The sequence below is a fragment of the Mustela lutreola genome, chromosome 12 (genome assembly GCF_030435805.1).
Source record: "Mustela lutreola isolate mMusLut2 chromosome 12, mMusLut2.pri, whole genome shotgun sequence".
Classification (NCBI taxonomy): Eukaryota; Metazoa; Chordata; class Mammalia; order Carnivora; family Mustelidae; genus Mustela; species Mustela lutreola.
Genome location: NC_081301.1, coordinates 25,980,418 through 25,991,326, shown reverse-complemented (window position 1 = coordinate 25,991,326; position 10,909 = coordinate 25,980,418). Strand labels below are relative to the sequence as shown.

At 37.9% G+C, this 10,909-nt stretch overlaps 1 pseudogene; it reads right to left on the bottom strand.

Moving 5' to 3' along the window:
- Nucleotides 1-1,601: 1,601 nt before the first annotated feature.
- On the bottom strand, nucleotides 1,602-1,734 carry LOC131813430 (U4 spliceosomal RNA; annotated as a pseudogene).
- Nucleotides 1,735-10,909: the final 9,175 nt, after the last annotated feature.

Sequence of the window (10,909 nt, the reverse complement as noted above, 5' to 3'; positions counted from 1 at the left end):
TGTGAGGGAGCGGTGGGGAGGGTGAGGAGGCAGGAGGACATGGAAGACCCTCTTTAAATAGCCAGCTGGAATACCTTTTTGATTTCTTTCTGTAACATCACTATCTTCGTTCTCCTATTTCCATAGATTCAAAGCCTCAGGCACCAGCTGCCACTGTGTCATTGAAGGAGGCCTTGATAGGCTTCCCTTGAGGAGTCATGCATGATGAGTTATGATTTCTCCAATACCAAATTTATTATGATGATGATGATCATTAATAGCAACCTCTTAGATTTATAAAGCACCTTTCTCCTAACAATCTCTGTCCTAGAGATTGTCTCATTTATCCTCACAGATCCCCAGGGATGAGGAGGAGGCAATATTATCATTTTTACATTATGGATTGCTATGATCAAGAAGTTTTTATCACAATACCTATTTCCATGTGGAGCTGTGTTAGGTACTATGCAAAGGGATTCTGCTAACTTATCTGAGTGTCTTTTATGTGCCATGATAACTCTGAGATGTTGATATTTGTATTATATTATCCCATTTTACTGATGAAGAAATGAAGTCTCAGAGAGGTTAAGTGACTTGCTCAGCTGCATAAATGAATAAATGAATAAAATGGTCCTGCCTTCACCCAGAAGACAGTATTATAAATAAAACATAGTCTTTGTTGAGCATTTACTGGGTGCCAGAAGCTGTGCTGAGATAAAGACAGGAGGTATCTTTGTTAATCCATTTAGCAATCCTACAATCTGTTATACTTGCAGGGATCTGTAATTCTCTCCATTTACCAGGTGAGGAATAGAGCATTTGAGTACCTTTCCCATATGAAGCCACCCATCTGGTAAGGAGCTAACCTTGAGAGGGAGGAGAGCAGAGTGGACCTAGGTTGTCAGAGTTGGAGTCTAGTTCTAAAGGTTGCTATGTGATCTTTGGCAGGTCTCTTGACTTCTCTATGCCACAATTTTTTTCACTTGTAAAAGGGGAATAATACAGGTATATAATGATACTTTATATCATTGTTCTGTGGATCAGATACAATTTTATATGTACGTATATATGTGTACTATAAGTATCTATCTATCTATCTATCTTTAAGTATATATTTATCTATCTTGGGATTCTGCCTTGCATATGTTAGCTACGAGTATCTGATCCAAATCCAGGCACTGATGCTGGAATTCTTTACTATTTTGCTTTAAAAAATAATGCTTTCAGGGGCAGAAGCAATAATATTTGAGCTGAATTTCCAAAGGACACACAGTCAGAGTCTTTCTAGTGGCATAGTTCTAGCTCAGTAGATGGAAAGCTACATGTAATAATTGAGTTATTAGCAGGTGGGGTAGGTTTCTTTTATTATAACATTGTGATTCCCCTAAGAATTGGAGCCTTGGGGCCTGAGCATCTTTGAGTTTCCTTTGTCTAGAGGTCATTTAGCTTATTTCTGTAGAAGGTACATGGAAGTTCTGCCAGCTATGAAGGTTGTTGTCTGCCCTCTGGTTATTGAAAGATTTTTTTTTTTTTTTTGAGAAGATTCCAAAATCATACTTGACTATGTGTTGACAATCTGATTTTTCTTTGAACATTCAGCATTATGAGAATATAGTAGAACTCCTTTGATATGGATAGATTAAGCTTTGCCTTAAACTAAAACTTCCAGCTAAATTTGTAACAATTCCTTTTAATTAGCAATAATTGCGCCTCAGATAAACCTCATTGGCTACGATACTGCCATTGCGCAAAGCTGTAACAATTCCTTTTAAAGGACAGTTATTGAATAGTTTATTTTTCTTCTGAATCCTTGAAACCTGTTTCAATAGACAAAGTCCTATTGTTATCCAATCTGATGCAATAGAAGTTTACTAGTATCATGTGTATAGTGAACTCTGTCTACCTGAAGCAGAAGTATAATCTATGTTTATTATCTAGGGATAGGTAAATTTAGAAGCACTTACCAAATTGGTACACAAAAAATAAAAAAAGAATAAGGGACAATGTCCAATCAGTATTTTTATTAGAAAAAACCTCATATGGTATAGCTGAGCTATTTAAGTCCCAAGGTTTGCCATTTAGGCAAAGGATATCATAAAACGTGTTTCCACTGAAGGATAGATATGCCTTAATAATAATGGTTACCATTTCTTAAGCATAATCCAGTAAAACCACTATAAAAATGGTGGGATTAAAAGTTTTGAGAGATCCAAGTAACATTCCTAAGATAGTAGGGCCAAGATTTGGACCTGGATCAATTTGAACCCCAAATCTACACTCATTATTACTGTCTTATCCATGTTATACTGTCCACTAAGTGGTAGAAACCAAACTTGAACCCCGATGTGACAGCCCATATCATTGTACAGCACCTCATTATCTTTCTAGAAGTGTATCTATTCTGGCTCTCTGAAGAGCTTTATTCTTTGGAGATAGTCAATCGCTATATTTCTTTTATGTGGAAGGCAAACATCCAAGAGATGTAATTTGAAGCCAAGACTTTCATGCTTGATTTAGATCAAGTTTCTCTAATACATACCATTGTGGCACAGATCTCTGTAAACTAAACAAAAATAATTCTAAGTTTCTACTCTTAACCCACACCAGGTTAATCGACAAGGTGATTCGTGCATATTCCAATGTAGATCAAAGAAGAAGGACAGTCCCTTGGATTTTTTACTATTTGGTAACAGCACATTCATACCCAAACTCCTGTTGCTCTGTAGAAATAAAAATCCTTGTTCAGTATGTTTCTGTGATTTGAGAGGCAGCATGATATGTTCAAAAGAATACTGGAGCTCTACCTTCTGGCCCTGTGTAGCTCTCGGGGATTTAGACTGTGACCTGCTGTTTACGGAGTAGGAGTCAAAAAGCACAGGCTTTACTGACCCTGGGTCTGCAAGTTGGACAAGCCTCCCAACGTAGAGCCGCATCCCTTCCCTGCTAAAGTGGAACTGGTCCTCTCTGCCCTGACTCCCAGGAAGGTAACGAGGATCAAATGAGAGAGCCTACCCAATTGTCTGGAAAGCTACAAAGAGCTACATAAACTTAAAATCCAATTATGATGACGCCAGGGAGGGGAACACCTGTAATGTAAGAAAGTGTGCTTGTCCTTCACATAAGCCTCTCACCTGCCTCCCTCTTGTTCTCCCTTCATACAGTTGTCTCCCTCTCCCTCCCTCCCTTTTATCTGCTGCCTCCTTTTCTCCCTCCTGCTGGAGTTTATGACCTGGGCTAATGAGACAAATATGGCTCCTCACATCAAGGGTGGGGAATTAAGGCCTGGTTATAGCCCAATTTAATTTTCATGATCTCTTGAACAAGTGAAGGAATGCTTGGGAAGCAGGCTGCTCTTGGCCTGATGCCGGCCCAGCCCGAGTCGGGGCAGCCGTTACCCACACTAGCTCATCACACTCTTGGTAGACATTTCAATTAGAAGTCATTACCCTTCCTTCCGTGCCTTCCTCGGCAGAGGCAGTGCCAGTCCTGGGTTTTGGTCCCAGTTCTGTCACTTAGCGAGTAACCTAGAGTCAGTCCTTTAACTTGTCTAAACCTTAATTTCCTCACTTATAAAATGGGGATATTAATGATATCTGCCCTGCTTTTCACACAGGACTGTTTTAAGGGTTGTTTCAAATTAGGTAAGTGGAGGGGATTTTAAACTGGCACGTTCTCTACCTTTTTAAAAATTATTTTATCATGCCTGATCATTCCCATTTTTTTATGACTCCATCCAGGTCAATATTTTCACAGAATATTTTTGGGTAGCATCTTTGCCTTTCCTAGTTCTCCTGTGATTATCTGAGAATCGAAGTACAAAGAGTACAAAAAAAGTACTCTTACCAGACTCTTCAGAGTTTAATAAATGTAAAAGATTCTAGATCCCATATATGTAGTGGTGTTAAGAAGTATGGAAGCATAAACTCCTTGTTTTCCTACTTCTCAACAGGGGATCTGTCCTTTGTCCTGATACTCATGAGGGCCTTGGTGATACCCTTACTCCTTTCTTTGGACTCCCAATTTTATCAGGGTATCCCTATATTCAGAGTCTTGCACATGACTGGGTTCCCTCTCAAGGACTTGTCCCATCTCTTGTCTCTGTGTCTTGTCTCTATCCCTCACGTTGCTTGGCTGATGCTCTGCACTCATTAAATGCATGAGTTATTTCCTTTGCAGCTTGCTTTTTCTGCCAAGGGAAGGTAACTGAATTAATTTCACTGATGGTTGCAGTTTTGTTTCTCCTCTTTTCTGTCTTGTAGTGTCTAAGGTTGAAGAGTCACTTACTGTATTAATTGAGTTCTCCAAGGACCTCTTTGCTGACACAATTCTCAATACTACCCCCTCTATTTTTTTTTAAGATTTTATTTTTCAGAGCAGTTTTATAGGTTCATAGCAAAATTGAGAGGGAAGTACAGAGAGTTCCACAAACCCTTTTCTCCTACACATGTGTACTTAGGTGTAGCCCCATTACTACATCCTCCACTAAAGTGGTACATTCATTATGATTGATGAACTACCTTAACACATAATCACCTAAAGTCTGTAGTTGACTTTAAGGTTAACTGTTGGTATAATACATTCTGTGGGCTTGGACAAATATGTAATGATATGTATCCATGATCATAGTATCATATAGAATATTTTCACTACCCTAGAATTCCTCCATGTTTCACCTATTCATCCCTCCCCCTATCTCGAATTCCTGGCAACTACTGATCTTTTTATTGTTTCCATAGTTTTACCTTTCCAGAATGTCCTAAATAGTTGGAGTCTTATAGTATGTAGCCTTTTCAGATAGACTTCTTTTACTTAGTAATATACATTTAAGGTTTCTCTATGTCTTTTCATGGCTGGAAGGATTTTTTTTTTTTTTTTTTTTTTTTTTTTTTAGCACTGAGCAATATTCTATTTTCTGGATGTAGTATGGTTTATTTATCTATTCACCTACTGAATAATATCTTGGTTGCTTCCAAGTTTGGGCAGTTTTGAAGAAAGTTGGTGTAACACCCATGTTCAGCTTTTTGTGTGGATATAGTGTTTCAGGTCTTTGGGTAAATACCAAGGTGCACCTTTGCAGGATTGTATGGTAAGAATATGTTTAGTTTTATAAGAAATTGCCAAACTGTCTTCCAAAGGAGCTGTACCATTTCCCATTCCCCCCCACAGGAATGAGTGAGAGTTCTTGTTTCTCCACATCTTCACCTTCGTTTGGTGTTGTCAGTGTTTAGGATTTGCACATTCTGATAGGTACATGGTGATACCTCATTTTTGTTTTAATTTGCAATTCCCTGATGAGACATGTTGATCATCTTTTCATATGTTTATTTGCCATCTGTATATCTTCTTTGGTGAGGTGTCTTTTAAAGTCTTTAACCCATTTTTAAATTGAATTGTTTGTTTCTTACTACTGAACTTTAGGAGTTCTTTGTGTATGTTTGATAACAGATATTTATCAGATGTGTCTTTTGCAAACATTTTCTCCTAGTCTGTTGCCTGTCTTCTCGTTATTTAGACTTGTCCTTTGTAGAGCAGACATCTTTTATTTTTTTATTTTTAATTTTTTTTAATTTTTTATTTTTTATAAACATTTATTTTTATCCCCAGGGGTACAGGTCTGTGAATCACCAGGTTTACACACTTCACAGCACTCACCAAAGCACACACCCTCCCCAATGTCCATAATCCCACCCCCTTCTCCCAACCCCCCTCCCCCGAGCAACCCTCAGTTTGTTTTGTGAGATTAAGAGTCACTTATGGTTTGTCTCCCTCCCAATTCCATCTTGTTTCATTGATTCTTCTTCTACCCACTTAAGCCCCCATGTTGCATCACCACTTCCTCATATCAGGGAGATCATATGATAGTTGTCTTTCTCTGCTTGACTTATTTCGCTAAGCATGATACGCTCTAGTTCCATCCATGTTGTCGCAAATGGCAAAATTTCATTTCTTTTGATGGCTGCATAGTATTCCATTGTGTATATATACCACATCTTCTTGATCCATTCATCTGTTGATGGACATCTAGGTTCTTTCCATAGTTTGGCTATTGTGGACATTGCTGCTATAAACATTCGGGTGCACGTGCCCCTTTGGATCACTACGTTTGTATCTTTAGGGTAAATACCCAGTAGTGCAATTGCTGGGTCATAGGGCAGTTCTATTTTCAACATTTTGAGGAACCTCCATGCTGTTTTCCAGAGTGGCTGCACCAGCTTGCATTCCCACCAACAGTGTAGGAGGGTTCCCCTTTCTCCGCATCCTCGCCAGCATCTGTCATTTCCTGACTTGTTGATTTTAGCCATTCTGACTGGTGTGAGGTGATATCTCATTGTGGTTTTGATTTGTATTTCCCTGATGCTGAGTGATATGGAGCACTTTTTCATGTGTCTGTTGGCCATCTGGATGTCTTCTTTGCAGAAATGTCTCTGCCCATTTCTTGATTGGATTATTTGTTCTTTGGGTGTTGAGTTTACTAAGTTCAGACATCTTTTATTTTAATGAAGTCCAGCTAATCAATTATTTCTTTCATGGGTTGTGTCTTTCATGTTGTATCTAACAAGTCATCAGCATACCCAATGGTAATCTAGGTTTTTACCTATGTTATCTTCTAGGAGCTTTATAGATTTGCATTTTACATATAAGTCTGTGATCCATCTTGAGTTAATTTTTGTGTAGGGTATAAGGTCTGTGTCTAAATTTAGTTTTTGCATGTGGATACCTAGTTATTTCAGCACCGTGTATTTAAAAAGACTGTATTTTTTCCTTTGTATTGGCTTTGCTCCTTTGTCAAAGATCAATTGGCTATATTTATGTAGGTTTATTTCTGGACTCTCTGTTCTACTTCATTGATCTATTTGCCTATTCTTTTGCCAATACCAAACTGTCTTGATTACCATAGCTTTACAGTAATTTTGACATTGAGTAGTGTCAATCTTCCAACTTTGTTTTCCTCTGATAGTATGTTAGCTATTCTGGGTCTTTTGCCTGTAAACTTCAGAATTAGTTTGTCAAGATCGAAAGATTAAAGGAATAAATAAATGAATAAATAAATGAATAACTCACTCACTGGGATTTTGACTGAGATTGCGTTGAATCCATAAAGTTGAGCAGAACTGGCGTCTTGACAATATTGAGTCTTCCTATCCATCAATATGGAATATTTCTCCATTTATTTAATTCTTCTTTGTTTCCATTCATCAGAGTTTTGTGGTTTTCTTCATAAAGATCTCATACATATTTTGCTAGATTTATGCCTTAGTAATTAATTTTGGGGGGTTACTAATGTAGATGGTATTGTGCATTTTTTATTTTAAATTCTATTTGTTCATTGATGATATATAAGAAAACAATTGACTTTTTTGTGTATTAGCTGTCTATGCTATACCACTTAGTTCCAGGAGGGTGTTTTTTTTTTTTGTTTGTTTGTTTTATAGATTCATTCATATTTTCTACACAGATGATGTTATCTGCAAACAGAGTTTTATATTTTCCTTTCCAATCTGTGTACCTTTTATTTTATTTTCTTGCCTTACTACATTAATAAGGATTTCCAGTATGATATTGAAAAGGAGTGGTAGGAGAGTTCCTTGCCTGTACCTGATCTTACTAGGAAGGCTTAGAATTTCTCAACACTAAGTGTGATGTTAGCTGTAGGTATTTTTTTGTTGTTTATTGTTTTTTTTTAAGATTTTATTTATTTATTTGACAGAGATCACAAGTAGGCAGAGAGGCAGGTAGAGAGAGGGGGAAGCATGCTCCCCGCTGAGCAGAAAGCCTGATGTGGGGCTCGATCCCAGGACCCTGGGATCATGACCTGAGCTGAAGGCAGAGGCTTTAACTCACTGAGCCATGCAGGCACTCCAAGCTGTAGGTTTTTTTTATAGATATTTTTTATCACATTGAGGAAGTTCCCTTTTATTTCTAGTTTATTGAAAAATAATTTTAAATCCTGAATGGGTGTTAGATTTTGCCAAATACTATCTCTCTATATATTTATACAGTTACATGATTTTTCTTTTTTAGCCTTTTGATATTTTTGTTTTTATTTATATTTTTATTTTATTATGCTATGTTAGTCACCATACAAATACATCATTATTTTTTAAAATTTCTTAATTTTTAAAAATTATTATTATTATTATTGTTTTTTAATTTTTAATTTTTTATTTTTTATAAACATATATTTTTATCCCCAGGGGTACAGGTCTGTGAATCACCAGGTTTACACACTTCACAGCACTCACCAAAGCACATACCCTCCCCAATGTCCATAATCCCACCCACTTCTCCCAAACCCCCTCCCCCCAGCAACCGAATCAATGAAACAAGATTGGATTGGGAGGGAGACAAACCATAAGTAACTCTTAATCTCACAAAAATTATTTTTATTAACATAAAATATATTATTTGCCCCAAAGGTACAGGTCTGTGATTCATTAGGCTTACACATTTCATAACACTCACCATAGCAAATACTGTCCCCAGTGTCCATCACCCAACCACCCTCTTCCTACCTTCGCCACCCCCAGCAACCCTCAGTTTGTTTTGTGAGATTAAGAGTCTCTTATGGTTTGTCTCCCTCCTGATCCCATCTTGTTTCATTTTGTCCTTCCCTATACCCCAAACACCCCGCTCTGCCTCTCAAATTCCTGTGTTCAGAGATCATATGATAATTTTCTTTCTCTGATTGACTTATTTCACTCAGCATAATACCCTCTCGTTCCATCCATGTCCTGGCAATAGGCAAAATTGCATTTCTTTTGATGGTCTCATAGTATTCCATTGTGTGTGTGTGTATGTGTGTGTGTGTGTGTGTATACCACTTCTTCTTTATCCATTCATCTGTTGATGGACATCTAGGTTCTTTCCATAGTTTGGCTTGTGAACATTGCTGCTATAAACAATCAGGTGCATGTGCCCCTTTGTATCACTACATTTGTTATTGTTAGGGTAAATGCCCAGTAGTGCAATTGCTGGGTCATAGGGTAGCTCTATTTTCAACACTTTGAGGAACTTCCATGCTGTTTTCCAGACTGGTTGCACCAGCTTGCATTCCCACCTACAGCGTAGGAGAGTTCCCCTTTCTCCCCTTCCTTGCCAACACCTGTGGTTTCCTGACTTGCTACTTTTAGCCTTTCTGAATGGTGTGAGTTGGTAACTCATTGCGGTTTTTTTTTTTTTTTAAATTTTTATTTTATTTTTTAATTTATTTTCAGTGTTCCAGAATTCATTGTTTATGCACTACACCCAGTGCACCATGCATTGCGGTTTTGATTTGTATTTCCCTGATGCCAAGTGATGAGGAGCACTTTTTCATGTGTCTGTTGGCCATCTGGATGTCTTCTTTGCAGAAATATCTGTTCATGTTTTCTGGCCATTGCTTGATTAGATTATTTGTTCTTTGGGTTGAGTTGGATAAGTTCTTTACAGATTTTGGATACTAGACCTTTATCTGATATGTCATTTGCAAATATCTTCTCCCATTCTGCCAGGAGTCTTTTGGTTTTGTTGACTATTTCCTTTGCTGTGCAAAAGCTTTTGATCTTGATGAATTCCTGATCGTTCATTTTTGCCCTTGTTTCCCTTGCCTTTGGCGACGTTTCTAGGAAGAAGTTGCTGCGGCTGATGTTGAAGAGGTTGCTACCTGTGTTCTCCTCAAGGATTTTGATGGATTCCTGTCTCACATTGAAGTCTTTCATCTATTTTGAGTCTATTTTTGTGTGTGGTGTAAGGAAATGGTCCAGTTTCATTCTTCTGCATGTGGCTGTCCAATTTTCCCAACACCATTTGCTGAAGAGACTGTCTTTTTTCCATTGGGCATTCTTTCCTGCTTTGTCGAAGATTAGTTGACCATAGAGTTGAGGGTCCATTTCTGAGCTCTCTCTTTTTTTTTTTTTAAGATTTTATTTACTTATTTGACAGAGAGACACAGCAAGAGAGGGAACACAAGCAAGGAAGTGGGAGGAGAAGCAGGGTTCCTGCAGAGCAGGGAGCCTGATGTGGGACTTGACCCCAAGACCCTAGGATCATGACCTGAGCTGAAGGCAGACTTAATGACTGAGCCACCCAGGCGCCCCTGAGTTCTCTATTCTATTCCATTAATCTGTGTGTCTGTTTTTGTGCCTGTACCATACTGTCTTGATGATGGCAGCTTTGTAATAGAGCGTGATGTCCGGAATTGTGATGCCACCAACTTTGGCTTTCTTTTCCACATTCCTCTGGCTATTCAGTTTTTTCTGGTTCCATATAAATTGTAGGATTATTTTTCCCATTTATTTGAAAAAAATGGATGGTATTTTGATAGTGATTGCATTAAATGTGTAGATTACTCTAGGTAGCATAGACATTTTCAAAATATTTGTTCTTCCAATCGATGAGCATGTAATGTTCTTCCACATCTTTGTGTCTTCCTCCATTTCTTTCATGAGTACTTTATAGTTTTCTGAGTACAGATTCTTTGCCTCTTTGGTTAGGTTTATTTCTAGGTATCTTATGGTTTTGGGTGCAATTGTAAATGGGATCGATTCTTTAATTCCCCTTTCTTCTGTCTTCCTGTTGGTGTATAGAAATGCAACGGATTTCTGTGCATTGATTTTATATCCTGACACTTTATTATTTATTCCTGTATGAGTTCTAGCAGTTTTGGAGTGGAGTCTTTTGAGTTTTCCACACAAAGTATCATATCATGTGTAAAGAGTGAAAGTTTGACTTCTTTGCCGATTGGGATGCCTTTTATTTCTTTTTGTTGTCTGATTGCTGAGGCTAGGACTTCTAGTACTATGTTGAATAGCAATGGTGATAGTGGACATCCCTGCCATGTTTCTGACCTTAGGAGAAAAGCTCTCACTTCTTCCCCATTGAGAATGATATTTGCTGTGGGTTTTTCATAGGTGGCTTTGATGATATTGAGGTATGTACCCTCTATGCCTAC